The following is a 16,324-nucleotide window of genomic DNA, read 5'->3' as shown; positions in this document are numbered from 1 at the left end:
TCATAGACTACGTGAAAGCCCTTTTCCTACTGAAAAATGTAACCAGCGGCTATCCTTCCTGGTGCCACACTCCCGAAGACCAAATGAAATTCAAAGAGAAATACTGGGAGCAGGAAGGCATCACTTTAGCGAAGGAAGGTGATCGCTTGCCAAAGTGATGTTAAGTTGTTTGTGGGAAGAAATGGCGAAACGAACTTGTTTTGCCCAAGACAGAGTATTTGACAGAACCTACCAGCTACTTCTAGATGATTCAAGACAAAAGCCAAATACATGAAACACGTGAACATCGTTCGTGACGACTTGATCTTAGTCAATTACGAAGAAGAACTGGACTTTGTAGAAGCCGACGAATTTGGAAATGTCATCATTGCGGATTACGTGACAGCCTATACTCGCTTAAAATTGTACGAAGTTTTAGAAATGTTAGGAGATTGTGTGCTGTATTTTAACACGAACAGTTACATCTACATCGATCGCCTAGGTCACTTTTACCCTAGAATCGAAGAAGACCGTTTGGGAACCTGGATGTATAAGCACCCGGACGACAAGATTCTACGTTTTGCTAGTGGCAGTCCTAAAAATTCCGGCCACGAATACCGAGACCCACAAGGAGAAGTGTACACCATGTGTAAAGTGAAAGGATTGACTCTCAATTATCGCACCAGTCGAGTGGTGAACTTTGGCGTACTCAAAGAAGCCTTGCAGTCTTGACAGGATGGAAACTTTAAAGTAACCACCTACGAACCGCAACATATTGTACGTGTACCCACACACCAAATCGTCGGTCGGCCTTTGCAAACAAATGTATAAAATCGTGTACCAGCAGCGAGATGGGCTTCCCAGCCACTTCACTTTGCCGTGCTGACACGCCGATATTGACCACCATGAAAAAGGGGAAAACGTCCAAGACCGATACTTCATTTTAACTACCAACGTCAATCGAAAAAGATCAATACTTTTAAATAGACATCATTCAAGTTTGGGAATTCTCAAGTGGAGTGCGATGCTGTGCCTTGCGATTGCAGGAATGCTGTACGCTGTGACCTTAGGGATTAATTACCACATCATATGAACTTTGCTATGACTACTACTACTACCATTTAAAGTGATGATGTGCGTGTCAAACCTGACAGATGCAAAAGCGATGACACTCATTACAGAACAGCTTATCACTTGACTGTTTTTCATCGTGGATATCACCTTCCACGTGAAACCATGCAGACTATGAATGTCATCCAACACTAAGTTAACTCCTGCGCATTTCACCGTACCATCATCGAAATGAGCCTGTGAAAGACGAATTTTCGTTCCCTGTGCGTTTACCAGAATATTTCAACATTACACACTGTCCCTAGGACACCGTTCTTACCAAAAACATGTTGTACATTCACTTGTTTATATTCCACTTTGATCGTTGTGATGTTTATTTTATCGCTGTACTTAACCATTTGGCTTTTATGTAATTTTTTATTTTTTTATTTTTGTTTTTCGTGTTGTTCTATTTTAAACGTGTGTTGAAATAAACTGGTCCCGAAAAAAGTATAAAACTCTTGTTTTGCCTGTCTTCGTGACAAAAGTGACAGTCCCTGCATTATGTCTACCTCTGTTGACTCTGATCCCTCTTCCTCTACTTTAACAGTCATTGACGAACACTTAGAACGTGCTGCTTGGGACGCCATCCCTTTAACATTTTAATTATCAATATTTATTTTGGTAATGATATGGGTCTTGCAAGTTTTTGGAATCAGGGGTGTTTACCTTCACGTCCGTGCTTTACAAAGATAAAGGGAAGTTCTCGTCAGTTTGGCTACCCATCCTTGGTTCATCAACTTGAAAAATGAGTAGAATCGCAAAACTGTTGAAACATCAGATGCACGCGGAGTATGCCAGGCTATTACTAGATGAACTGGCCATGGAGGTCATAACAGAAAGTGTTAGGATAGAGGAGGAGGAAGAGGAGAGAAAGAAAGAAGAGGAGAAGGAAAACAAAAGAACGATCCTGCCTCGCCTCATACTGAGACTTCTGTGTGAGGTCAAGCATGAGGTTAGGACGCCTTCACCACTACAACCAGCACGACAACCACTACCACAACCACAATAACGTCAACTACAGCCACCAGCATCAGTGCCATATATAAGGAGACAGTGCCATATATAAGAAGACATCATCATGCCCGACTACAAAATAGAAGACAGACGGAAGTCTTCACTATCCCACAAAGTGAAGACTGGGATCATGAGGCCACTCAACCCTCAAGAACAAACATAATTTGGGAGCAGGAATGGAGTAGACGTTGCGTGTGTGTGGTCAGGCCTGGGACATGTCGGCGTTAAGCAGGTGTGTCTGAAGCTCAAAAAACAGTCATTCTCAGGGCTAACCAAATCTATAGAAAATAGACTATTTACGTTGCCAATTGGCGTGAATGTGGATCAGTGTGATAATAAACACTCACTCCTTTCCTGGTGTAATTGTGTGTGTGCGTGTGTGTGTGTGTGTGGGTGGGTGGGTGCGTGCGTGCGTGCGTGTGTGTGTGTGTGTGTGTGTGTGTGTTTGTGTGCCTTCGTATACATTTGTGCGATAGTAGATATTGGGGTTTTTATAGTAAATATTGGGTTTTTTTCTTCCTTCCCTTCTGTGTAGATGGTAAAGTGAGTGTGTGAAGGCGTGCGCGTGCGTTTGTGTGGATAGTATATTTGGATTTGTTTTTGTTTTCTCCCCATGTGTGGATAGTACATTTTGTGTTTGTATGTTTTCGCGTATGTTTGAGTGGATAGTTGATATTGGGGTTTTTAACAGTAGATATTGGGGTATTTTTGATGGTAGATATCGATTTTTCTTCCTTCCCTTCTGTGTGGAAGGTAGGGTGTGTGCTTGTGTGGATAGTAGATTGTGTGATAGCATGCGTGGGCGTACGTTTGTGTGGATAGCATATTTGGGTTTGTTTTCTTTCTTCTTCCCGTGTGTGGATAGTAGATTTGGTATTTGTATGCGTTCGCCTACGTTCGTGTGAATAGTAGATCTGGGGTTCGTTTTCTGTGTGGATAATATATGGGGGGGGGGGCTCTTCCCTCTGTGTGAATAGTATATTTTGGGTTTGTATGAAAATAGAAGAAACCCAAAGGCCCTTTCTAAGGACCACTCATATGCCTCTAAAAGAGTTGCTTTTTTTTTTCTTCTTTTTTTCCTTTGCTTTTTTTTTCGTTCTTACCTAATTTGTTTTAGTCGGCTGCATAATTGTTTTTGTGATAGATTGATGTTCATCAATCCGTGTGTATGTGTATATATATATAGCTCTACTGTATTTTTCTCTCTATAGGTTAGCACGTATTCAGATCAGCCACTTGCAACATTCTTGCCAGTGTTCCGCCCAATAAAGATCAGCCCCTTGCTACATTGTTACGATCTCCCTATCAAAACACCCGACCTTTTGTCTTGTCGCTATAGTGCTCAGGGTGATTTTAAATATGTTGTCGTAAAGTAGCCCAGGGGATCTTGTAATGCTAATTACCATTGTTGCAAAAGTAAACCCAATCACTACTCACATAAAAACCGTTTTAGAAATTCATGTAATTTTAATATTTCATGTTTTCTTGGTCATCATTTATCTTCTGTTTCCTATGTCATATTTACCCTTTGGTTTTGAAATGTTCATCAAAACTGTAATAACAGAGAAAATAAGCTTCGTAAAAATATATAAAACAATAGTGATGATACGTATTTGTTTGATATCTTCAATATTGTATTTGTCACATGTAAAACTACGATTGTTGTCTTTTATTGGAATAAACATTTTGATCAGCATACACTTCATTTCATAATTTTAGTCACATGGATATCATCGATAATTGACATTCTGCAGTATTTACTATTCACAAAAACAATTCTTGACTATTTGCCTTAATTTCCCTAGTCATGATAATTGATCTCAGTTTATCAGAAAATCTTTCATTGGTATTTTTTTTTGTTATGTCTGATAATTATCCAAATCATTGTTGCTTGCGAAGCACAACAGTAAATGTATAAAAGGTTATAGCTACAAGTTTACTTAACAATAAAATTACTAGACAAAGAGTTCACAAATATTTTCGTACTATTTGCTCTAGGTCTCACTGGACAGTTTTTCTGGAGAATTTTCATCCAACAATGACATATTGTGGAAAAATGAGAATAATTGTACACTGAAGATACAAATAAAAACAAACTAATGGTTGGTGTAGAAAGCGTACATATGAGATTTTGACTGCGCCAATCAGGTTAATTCCTTATACGACTGGTGGCTTTTATACTGAATCAACACTGCCACCAATCCCTCTTTTTTACATTTTTTTTTTGACAGCTAGGAGCTCTTTTGAATAATTTCATCTGACAAGGCAACTAAAGGAATCATAATATGCCTTATGCATTAATCAAGTTCACTAGTAATATCACAAATTAGCATACTTTTCATCATCCCTCAACCATCTCGATTTTAGATATTCACCTCTGTAGCAGACATACGTAAATAATAATAATAATAATAATAATGAGGACTTTGTATCGCGCCTAGTCTTTAGAAGCTCTACGCGCTTTACAACTTTAGACAACACCTATAAGATAAGAAACAATAATATTATTACAAAAACAAACAACATGAAATTAGAAAAACATTATATAAAAAAATAAAAAGAAATTTAAAAAAGAAACATGCTGAGAATATTTCAGGTAGGAAACATTATTAGGTCTTTAAATTTGTTCTTGCTATCGAAATAAGTGAGTTTTCAGAGCCCTCTTTAATGTGATCACTGTGTCTTTGTGTCTAAGTTCAGTGGGCAATTCATTCCACGTTGCTGGGCCCTGGTATGCAAAATAACACTGTCCATATGACTTTGTTTTCATGCTTGGAATAATGAGTATACGATTGTCAGAAGAGGAGTGTAAGTATCTTGCTGGTGTGTACACGTGGGTGAGGTCAGATAGGTATGTTGGACTAGAGTCCGAAAGTGAAATGTAGCACAGAGAACAAATTTTGTGTTTGATTCTGGATCGAATGGATAGCCAGTGTAGGGTACAGAGCAGCAGGGAGGTGTGCTCTGGTCGTGGTACTCTAAGTATGATCCGAGCAGCTGTGTTTTGAACTTTTTGAAGTTTCTGGAGTAGATATTGAGATGAACCAGACAGATTTGAGTTACAATAGTCCAGTCTTGAAAGTACACATGAACACACAAGTGTTTTAGTGGCATCAACTGAAAGATATTTGCGAATTGAGCTGATGCGTCTCAGCTCAAGATATGCAGCCTTGCATATGTTCATGACATGTTGGTGCAATGTGAGAGTACTGTCCAGAGTAACACCTAGGTTTCGTACTGATTGTGTGAATTTAATGTTGGCGTTGCTGATATTAATTGTTTGAGGTAAAGGATGTGAATGAGAAAGTCTTTGTGTTGTGATCAGAATGGCTTCAGTTTTATCATCATTCATCTGCAGCTTGTTACATATCATCCATGATTTCACATCAGAAATGCACCTCTCTACACCTTGGATGGTAACATCAACTTCAGTTGGGTGGCTAGATTTGTATATTTGCGTGTCATCAGCGTACAATTAGTGAGACACTGGATGATGATCTATGACACTTGAGAGCGACTGAGTGTACAGAATGAACAGAGCAGGTCCAAGAACAGACCCCTGTGGAACACCACAACATAGATCAACTGGGCTGGAGTGTATTCCATTTGCAGATACAATTTGTGTCCTGTTGACTAAATAGAACTTGAACCACATTAAGGCTGTATCATGAATGCCAAATACATGCTGGAGACGGTGAAGTAATATAACATGGTCTATTGTGTCAAATGCTGCAGACAAGTCTATGAGGGTGAGGACTGTAATCTTTCCGCTATCCATTGCAGAGAGAATGTCATTAACTACTTTTAGAAGAGTAGTTTCAGTACTGTGGCAAGGGCGATATGCAGATTGTACATTGCTAAAAAGACTGTTTGAATTTAGTTGAGATACAAGCTGGGATAGAACAACCTTTTCGAAGATTTTTGAAATGAATGGGAGATTAGAAACTGGGCAGTAGTTCTTTAAATCGTTATGGTCTAGTGTCGGTTTCTTCAGCAGAGACTTCACAATGGCAGTTTTGAAAAATGATGGGAATTCCCCAGATGAGACAGAGGTATTAATAACATCAGTTAGTGAAGGCAATACTGTATCTAAGTACTCAAGCAGCAGTGATCTTGGAATTGGATCAAATTCACATGACTTTGGTGCACTCTTCACCACGATTGTACGTACGAAATCCATAGAGACAGGTTCAAATGCTGCTAATGGTTCCCGCTCAAATTCTTTATCCCAACTGTATGGTGACGACGAGTCAATTGAAATTGTGGTGTCAAGCTTATCTCTAATGGTTTGTACTTTGTCACGGAAAAAAATTGACAAACATGTCCGGAAGGTCGACTGGAGAGAAGGTAGTTGGAAGTGGTGTAGATTTGTTCCTTGACATTAGCTTGGTAGTAATCTCGAAGAGCTCTTTGCAGCTGAAACTTTCCATGATCTTAGTAGTGTAGTGGGCTGATTTCGCTGCATGGACTATATTTGTGACATTCTTCTTAGCGACTTACTAGATTTGCTTATGAATAGTGAGTCTGGTGGAAAGTCAGAGCCTCTCAGCTTTACGGCGGTCTCTTTTAGCAGTGCGAAGCTGGTCCCTAACACTGCTATACCATGGAGAACACTTTTGAACTGATATTCTGCACTTGGTAGCTGGGGCATGTTTGTCAAGCAACGAACGCAGACAGTTATCGAGTTGTTCTGCGGCAGGAGGTAAGCAACTTGTTAGGTTAGCTTGGATGTCGTGCATTAGTATGGTTCTATTTATCATACTTAGGTTTCTCTTAGTAGCAGATAAAAGTGGAGGGTTAGGGACTGATACATCAATATGGCATATAATGCAGAGGTGATCTGGTGCAAAGTCATGGGATACCAGGGAGGACCGTAGAATGTTATCATCAGGTCGATGAAGAATCCAGTCTAAAATGTGACTATGTTTATGTGTGGGTTGGTTAACTGACTGTTTGAGGTTGAAAACATTAATGGAATCTATGAGTTTTGATGTATTTGAGTTTCCGGGACAGTCAAAGTGACATTTCAAATCTCCAAGAATAGTCAGGTTGCCACCTATCGAATTTCCATAGTCCAGGAGATTCGGAAACTGCTCCAAAAAGAGAGAGTCAGCCAGCTTGTTTTTTCTACTAGGAGGAGGGCGGTATAGGCAGAAAAAATGGACTGACCTTTCCTCCAGTGTGATTGTGGTTTGGACTAGTTCAAACGATGTGTGGTCGAAATTGAATGTTGTGGTGTAGTTAAGACGTTTTATCATGGAGTTCTTTGTGATGACAGCAATTCAAACTCCGCGAGAATTACGGGGGAACGACTTGATGGAGTAACCAGTGGGTGTTAGATCCGCACACTTGGGCTCATCGTCTGATGTTTTTAGCCATGATTCTGTCAGGACAAATATGTCAACATTCTTGTAGTTGATAAAATTAACTATTTCTGTGCACTTTTGCGGTGGTCCTACTGACTGGGCGTTGAATAATGCAATGCGCAGAGGTATTTCTTGGATAGTTGACACAAACGTTGACGAATTAATAGGGGTTTGAATTAGGTTATCTAAATTAACGGTCGAATTTTTTTTTAACGGTTGTGCCGAAATAATGGAGATAACTGGGATTCTTCTTCCTGTTCTACTCCGGCCAGCTTTGAAACAACGGGTTTTTGTGCTTCTGTTTACATTTAGGTAATGATGAATGTAGTCCCAGTTCGTTTAGTCTAGATCGCAGTCTAGTGTGGAGAGCAAACGAGTGATCATTTAAAGCAATTAATGAGGGTCCATCATGACATAAACGGGTTGACTGGCGAGTATCACGTGATGGCGGTTTGTTCAAAAACAGTTGAGCAAGACATCTGAGAAAACCGCAAGAACCATTTTTTATGTATAAAATAATGATCAAAACTGTATATCAATGGCATGACCCACTACGACATTCTACCCCATATCACAGTATAAACAATCGATCGATGAATCTTGGCTGGTGAAGATAGGGTAATGTATTCTACCGCAGTTAAGAGGGTAATGAAAGAAAACTTCGATGTACATACAAGTGAATGTTTCAGTTGTTTAAATCCGCTGATCTGACGTTAGAAAGAAAGTAAATTGGAATTATAAGGATTAAATGATCATGGTTGGGTATTTATCGATGTGTAAATTTTACCTAATCACTCACAAAGTTTACATAAAGTCCTTCAGACTTTATTTACTTTGTGAGTGATTAGGTAAAATGTACACATCGATAAATACCCAACCATGATCATTTAATCATATGGTAAATTTCTTTATTTATGTTCAGGCATCAATAATATTGTTGAAGAGTTCAACAAATAAGGAAGCTGGGAACGAAACCTTTGCAAATATAATACAGCCTTTGTTTTTAAAATTCATTTTTCTTTGCTTCCTGTATATTACATATTCTTTTTCATTTAAGTCTGATAATCATAAAACACTTTAAATATAAATAATAAATAGAATAACACTACATCAATGACTAGTTTGACAACATTTTCCAATCAATAAACATTTGGCACCTACGGACACGAAACTACTTTTTTACATGACATGAATACTAGCTAAATATCTAAAGAAATTTTCAACCTTTATATTAACGTTTTGTCTGTTGTACGCTCAGAAACTTTATAGAATAAATTTTGTTCCTAAATAGATGTCTCAAAATATTTTTAGTAATATTTTATTTACTCTCTCTCTCTCTCTCTCTCTCTCTCTCTCTCTCTATCTCTCTCTCTCAAGAATATCTATCAGGTCCATTATTCAACTTTAAGGCAAATTTTATATTTCCTATTTTGGTACCGATTACTTTCTTAGAATCGACACATTAAGGCAAATGGTTATATTCCTATTTAGGTACCAATAGCTTTCTTAGAATTGAGACATTAAAGTGAATGTTTATTTTTCCTATTTTGGTACCAATTGCTTTCTTAGAATTGAGACATTAAGGCAAATATTTATGTTTCCTATTTTGGTACCAATTATTTTCTTAGAATTAAGACATTAAGGCAAATGCTCATATTTCTATTTTAATACCAATTACTTTCGAAGAATTGAGACATTAAAGCAAATGTTTATATTTCCTATTGTTGTACCAATTACTTTCTTAGAATTTAAACATATAACCCAAATTAGCAAAATTAACCTGGACGTATAACAATAAAAATCATGGGACATACTAGACCATTGAGAAATGAGATTCAAAACCATTTTACAGGTGATATTTGACACGGATTCCAAGATATGTACCACACAAATAATAAACTGAATAGACTCATTTAACACATTTGCAATAAAGGCATTTCATACACTATGGATTAAGCAAAAGAGGGTTTGAACGAAAGTTGTCATCGACGATTTTTCCGGTCAGAACACAAAGAATTCTTTATAAGAGCCTTCCCGCGTAGATCACTATCAGACAACGATTATTCTTTCGTTTTTTGGTGAATATTTGGCAACTTGGCAGTTTGTACAAATACCAAAATTTCCAATTTTAAGTTAAGCATATATACCCAATTCAATACGTAAATAACGGATTTAGTTACAGGCAAATATCAAGATTTTAGTACTTCCGTTGCATGATTTTTTAAAAATATTTTCATGTGATTTAAAGAATATATTTCATCTTCAAAACAGCATGTATAAATCAATAGTAATTCTTAATGTCAACAATAGCTACTTGTAACACGATAATAGTCCTGAGTTTAATTATGAAGGGCAGCGTAATTGAGATTGATAATGACAATTCAGTTAGCATTCACTTACGTTTATAATACACTGGTTTACAAGCCAACCTCAATCGCGCATTCTTTAAGTTTATGTTGAAACTGGCTAAAGGCACAGACAACACAGAAGTAGTTTATATTTGAAAAACGATGACCTTTGAAAACCATAAGTAGAGCGGCCAATAACTGGCAGGAAGTCAGTTTTAGCTGCTAATATGGATGTGATACCATCATTGTTGTTTTTAAATACTTTAATGAAATGGAAGTTGTTATATGTTGCCCCTTGACATTTTTTAGTCTTAGTTTTAAGTCAAGTAAATCTGCCTTTCAGAGTACTAACTAACTCTGTTACTAATCGCCAAAATTACTAGCGAGAATCCAACTCTTCCAGCAGAGACAACAAATCTGGTCAATAACAAGGATGGACTTGTGTTGATTACTGCAGATCTTCACCTTCAATTCTGCACCGTCGATTAGAGTGATACATTTTCAACGTGGTATTAATGTTGTAATGGATTGAACATCTTTATCAAGAAACACCAGTAAAATATGTATGGGGCATAAAGTTGCTTAAAATAGTTATATTGAATGGATAATTATGTTGTCATAGAAACTACAAACACAAGTATTATCTTAACGTGAAACATGTTTATTAAAATATCTTGCCTTATAAGATTGTTTTTTCCTAACTAAAAAGGAAATTTGTATGGAAGGGATAAGAACTGATCTACTTAAATCCACAGTATTTTTAATGATTTACTCCAGTAGTGTGACTTATTTCATATTGGATAAGTAAAGGGAAAGAATTTATCTTTTCTGTCCGTAGTGATTTAAGGGTTTTACTTCTATTCTGTGACTTCCTTCATAGAAGGTATATACAGGTTAAAACCTTGAAAATTACTAGTTGTATGTTATAGGTGTGTAGCAGAGGTGGTCTCATTTCGAACGGAACCTTGGGCCATTTATCAGTTGCCAAACCTTGTCTTTGCTTGTATCTGGCTGATATTCCTTACAGGTTAGTCCCAACCATCTGAAAGAAGAGATAGCTTTATTATTTGATTATCTATAAATATGAAGTCCTTGAATCTACGAAACGTGTGTAATCCTGCTAACTGAAAATGTGATCATATCCCTGTGCTTCATCATATGAAAATCTACTAATACACTTCTGCAACTTCAAATAATATTTTTGAGGAAACAAACGCTCTGTTCAAATCACGATACTTTGCATTAATATAGCCCATAGACGAGACTGGGTGTATCATCCTTAGCTTTCTTCACATGGCGGTTAGAAGTAGACAAACCCTATTACAACGAAAGTTTCATATATCTTCTGACCACATTTTATTCATACAAAAAATATACAGATTTTATGACGAGTGGGTAATAGCCCTTAGACGGGGCTGTGTGTGTCATCATTAGCTTTCACCACTTGGTAGTTAGAAGTAGACAAACCCTGTTACACCGAAATTTTCGTATATTTTCTGACCACATTTTAGTCATACAATACATAGATAGGGTTATGACGAGTGGGTTATTGTTAGGACGGGGTCTATTAAATGAGAAGGAGGGGAGTGTTTTCCAAGGGGAACCTTTACAGTTGCTGTGATAAAATACCTGGATTGATGTATTTGTGCATCCCATAAACTCCATGAATTGTCAAATTTAATAAACCCAATACTTTCCTTACAGATGTACACAGTTGGTTACATTGCTTTCTTAACTTTGGTGTTTCACAAATATACATTTAATCTTGCTGGTGAATATTACAAATTGTTAGCCACTTTTAACAAAGTATCGATGTTCGCAAGATATGTCTGAATTCATGAAACCCTTTCCAACACCATGGTATAGTTTATATCTACTGACTTCAAAATGACATTGGTATTTAAAACATTTCATCAACCCATTTAACTACAGACATGACGTATGAATTACCGTCCCTGTAGCTGTAAAGACGACCTGTTGTCAACGAACTGAATGCGCAGAACGATTGGGTACAGGTATTGCTATTTTTTAAATAATAAAACCGGAAATCTAAAAATACCCCTTAAAGTGCATAAATGACAGTCTTTGTCCTATTTGACATCCTCCTAACAGAGTAAACAAAGTCATGTGCTAGATAAAAGGGGTCAATGGTTACTCGATCAATATAAAATCAAATGATTACTTTTGGCAAGAGTGGCGATTCCGCTACGATAATGTAACTGGCAAATAGGCCTTCTGTTCCACCAAAGGGCTGAGTGTTTAAGGAATAATTCTTTGTGGCATATAAAAACACTCTTTATAAATAAAACGTGCGTATTGCCATTGCCTGAATTTTCTCATCCTACGGCAATGAATTTAAACAAAACAAGGTAATACCTTTTGTACTGATCCTCACTTCTAACAACAAGAATCAATTTCTGTAGAAACTAATATAATTCAAATATTCATGAAATAATGTTTGCACGCTAAATAAGAAATGATGCGTGATCTAACTTCATCATGTAGGTATGATAAATATAAATTGATGCGTGAATTAGCTTCATTACGTTATTATGTTACATATTGTTATGTGTTTAGTCTCTCATAGACATTAACAAGAAAAAGTGAAGACAACAAGCTTTGTAAACTTTAACAAATAATGTATTTCCCTTGAAAAACAAGATAAAATTGAAGAAAAAACTATGGTTTAAAGACTCAAATCCAAAAATAATCCAAGAACTAAAAATTAGAAGTCCTAGTAATATAATGTTCTAATGAATTTCAGTTCGAGTCCCGACGAAAATCCAAAACGACAGATGATGACGTATACTGTAGTCAGTATAGTACTGAAGTGTCAACTGTTCTTTGTTGAACCACAGAAAATAATATTCGGTGTTAGAATTATGTTACTTTCGAAAACTAGCTTTGTTCAAGAGTTAATTCCGAGCACAAGTATTTCCAGGAAGACAAAATCTATTTGAATCTAAATAATTTTGACGTCTAAGTGTTTAAAAGCCCAAATGAAATTATTTCTCAAAACATCACTATTAAATCTGGCTACTGCGCAATTCCGGTAAAACCAGAATTTCGAAATAACAACGTAAAAACTATTTACATGTCTAATCTCACGTACTCCCAGTACAGCCTCGATATCACTCTACAAATCCCACACCAAGAAAAAGTAAATAAATTTCAGAAAACGTTGTTTGCTTAAAATCAAGAAATTAGCTCAGGAACTAGGTGAACTTTATATACAAAGTTTTAATAAGTTTCGAAAAACTGAACTGAATTTCTGGAAAATATCAAATCCAGTAAATAAAGTAATATTACAAAAGCATATAATAGCATTTTTTTTTAAATTTAATAAAATTAAAACTAACAAACAATCAATTAAATCAAATCAAATATAAATTAAATCAAATATACATAACAATTTGAAGTGATGAGTGACCGAACTTCATTTTGTTTGTATGCTAGATGTTAACTGATGCGATGTTGGAATGCTACATATGAAGTGATGAGTGATGGAACTTCATCTTTTTTGTATGCTAGATATAGAGTGATTCGTGACCAAACTTAGCGTGTTGGAAGTGCAGTGATTCCTTCATGAAACATTAAATGATATCGTTGATAATTTGTCAAATATTATTCCGGAATGAGTATTTCCGTTATTTAGAATTCTCTTTTAAAGAGGAAAGTAATCAGTACTTTGATGAAGGCTAAAGGTTTCCATGAAGCTTCAATGTGTCGGCATTCAAAACAAGTATAGTCTGAATAAAATTTTTAAGATAATTGAATAAATATGTTGCAGATATATTAAGGAAACTATCAACGAATATTATACAACTGAATCAAACATGTTAAAGAAATTATTAAACTAATCAATATAGATAGTCTTAATCCACGAAGTATTTTGTGATAGAATAATAGATTCGTATGAATGAAAGAACCCAAGAAATCAAACATGCACTAAGTTCTCTTTAACTTTAAGATAAAAACACAAGATTTTTAAGAGTACGCAAAAAAACGTGGAATGTAACTGTCTAAACTGAATATGATTGTTTTGCTTCAGGACACAATTATCTGAATTAAATTATATTCTAAAGATTATAGAATAAGTTATGTTTAGGTGGTTAAATTTGATTTATGTCTAATATTTTTCGTTTTCCTTAAATTATATAATCATAGTGCGTGTAATATGCCATAGAATAATGTTCCATTGTCTCTGTCGCATCGCCTTTTATTTCCACACGCATGTAGCTATAAAAAAATGTTTGTGCTACATAATAGTTCTGTTTTGTTCTGGTCATATTCTACACTTGTATGGAATAAAGAAACCCAGTGTGGTATCAAATATTGTATTATATACGGATTATATTTTTTCATTGTATTTTCATGTTAAAGTACACACAGTTAAAATAATAATAAATAATAGAAAAGCAGAAGAGTTTATTTCAAAAGTAATTATGTTATAGTTGTATCTGAAAGGTTATGTAATCTGGACTGACTTGCTGGAGTCAGAATCTGTTTAGTGTAATACAGAGAAGAGCTGGGTACCACGAATAAGTTTGTAATGCGGTATAAAAGTTGTAAATAATGTTGTAATGTTAGAAAGCCACGAAACTTTTGAGTGGCATGACAATGTCTGGATAAGATATTTTTCAGAGTAGGCCAGTAAACATAAACGAGATCATATTAAGTGGACTTGAGAAGTTACGTAAAGTAAGTACAGAAAACAAGTGAGCTAATTAAAATCGTAGGGTGGTTTGCAGTCTTACAAAGGAACTAATATAATTAACACACTAGTAACTAAACAAAACATGACGTATATTTTTGTTCTGGTTATTTTAATCAGAAATATGCTTCATATTATTTCACATGCAGAATTATGGAGCACTTTGCACAGTACAATTATTATAACTTAATGTATCGATAAAAATGATAAGTTTCAACGCGTATACGATAGATGCAGGAACGGAAATCACTGTATACAAAAATGAAAGAAAAAATGTAGAAATAGGGATGGAATGATATGCTTCTATATAGGACTGTCATCTCTTCCAAATGACAATCAACAGGTATTCAGACAAGAAAGAACGTAAATGGTAAAGATGTTGAAAAATGTATACGCTTCAATAATAAGATATAAAGGTCAATCCCTTAAACTATATCGTCACTCGTTCTTAAGAATCAAAAGAAAAAGTATCAGTTGTAGATCTTACCCCTTTTTAACGCAAACAAGTGGGTAGTCCTCTTTCAAACATTTGAGATTGATGCCGTTGAAGAAGATCGCCCCGAAATCTAATGCCGTCTTTTTGTCAGCGGCAGTTGCCGTTTCCGAGTTAGCTACAGCAATCGTACAATTCAGAAACTGTTCATCACAATCACAACCCGATCTGGAAAAGAAAAGGTTGGCGTTTGATTAAGTGTTTACTGCCTTTCACTGGATAGTATGGCAACCAGAATTGTTGCGGTTTCGTAACCTAACAGCTTTCTTTTGTAACGAGTATATTACATATACATGATATTTAGAAATTCAACCACTGGATTCGGTAATAAGAAAATCTATATTGTTTCATATTAAAAATCACACATTCTTGCAATCGATGTAATAGAGAAACATTTGTCCGATGTTTTAGTGCTACACATACGAGTTATTCCGTGACTGTCAAGTTATACTTCATAATAGCAAAATATGCTTATATGTCGTTCAGGATTTCACCACATAGGGCACACGGTAAGATTATTCTGTCTGAAGGATGGTCAAGGAACCACTTCACATAACCCAAATTATCTTGATCGTTTGCGGTTGTCACCCTTTCGATCCACGCAAAATAATAAAATATATTTAAATATGCATATCTGAAAAGACTCAGTAAAAGGGTTAACACAAGTAAAACAGCAAACAACGAAAAGCTGATATTTTGTGATGTCCATTTCATTTTGGCTTCGATTTACATTATAGCATGTTCTTACTAAAGTAAATATATTTATCGAATATATTATCAAATGAAAGCTATTTAAAAACATTTTCTCATTCACCTAATCAATTTTATTAAGAGATAATAGAATACGAATTCTGTGGGAATAATAAATAAAATAAATCATAACGTTCTCATATCATTATCATTTTCATCACTGTTTTATTGAGGATGTGTTTGTACTAAACTTACACTGTATACGGGGCGTAGTTTGTAAGACCGTAGTCAGAACCAAATGCTGTAATGTAGGTTTCGCATCCGTCGTGTTCTTTACAACACATATCCGTTTGTACACTTGTCCCAAAATCACTGTCATTTTTCGCCACGCTCCCGGTGCCACACCATTTAGTCCCTGCAAATATATCATGTCTTGCTGCACTCTGCTTAGAAAATAGATTGAGGGCAAGAACAGTTTACATGAAGGCGTGTTTATATAGTATATGATCAATTTTTTTCTTTTCTTGTTTGCTCAGGCAACGTTATACTTTTAAAATCTTGTTCAGGTTAAAGTTAAAATTTTATATATATATATATATATATATAT

The sequence above is a fragment of the Sinohyriopsis cumingii genome, chromosome 18 (assembly GCF_028554795.1).
Source record: "Sinohyriopsis cumingii isolate HCF-2022 chromosome 18, ASM2855479v2, whole genome shotgun sequence".
Taxonomy (NCBI): Eukaryota; Metazoa; Mollusca; class Bivalvia; order Unionida; family Unionidae; genus Sinohyriopsis; species Sinohyriopsis cumingii.
This window is presented reverse-complemented; position numbering follows the sequence as displayed.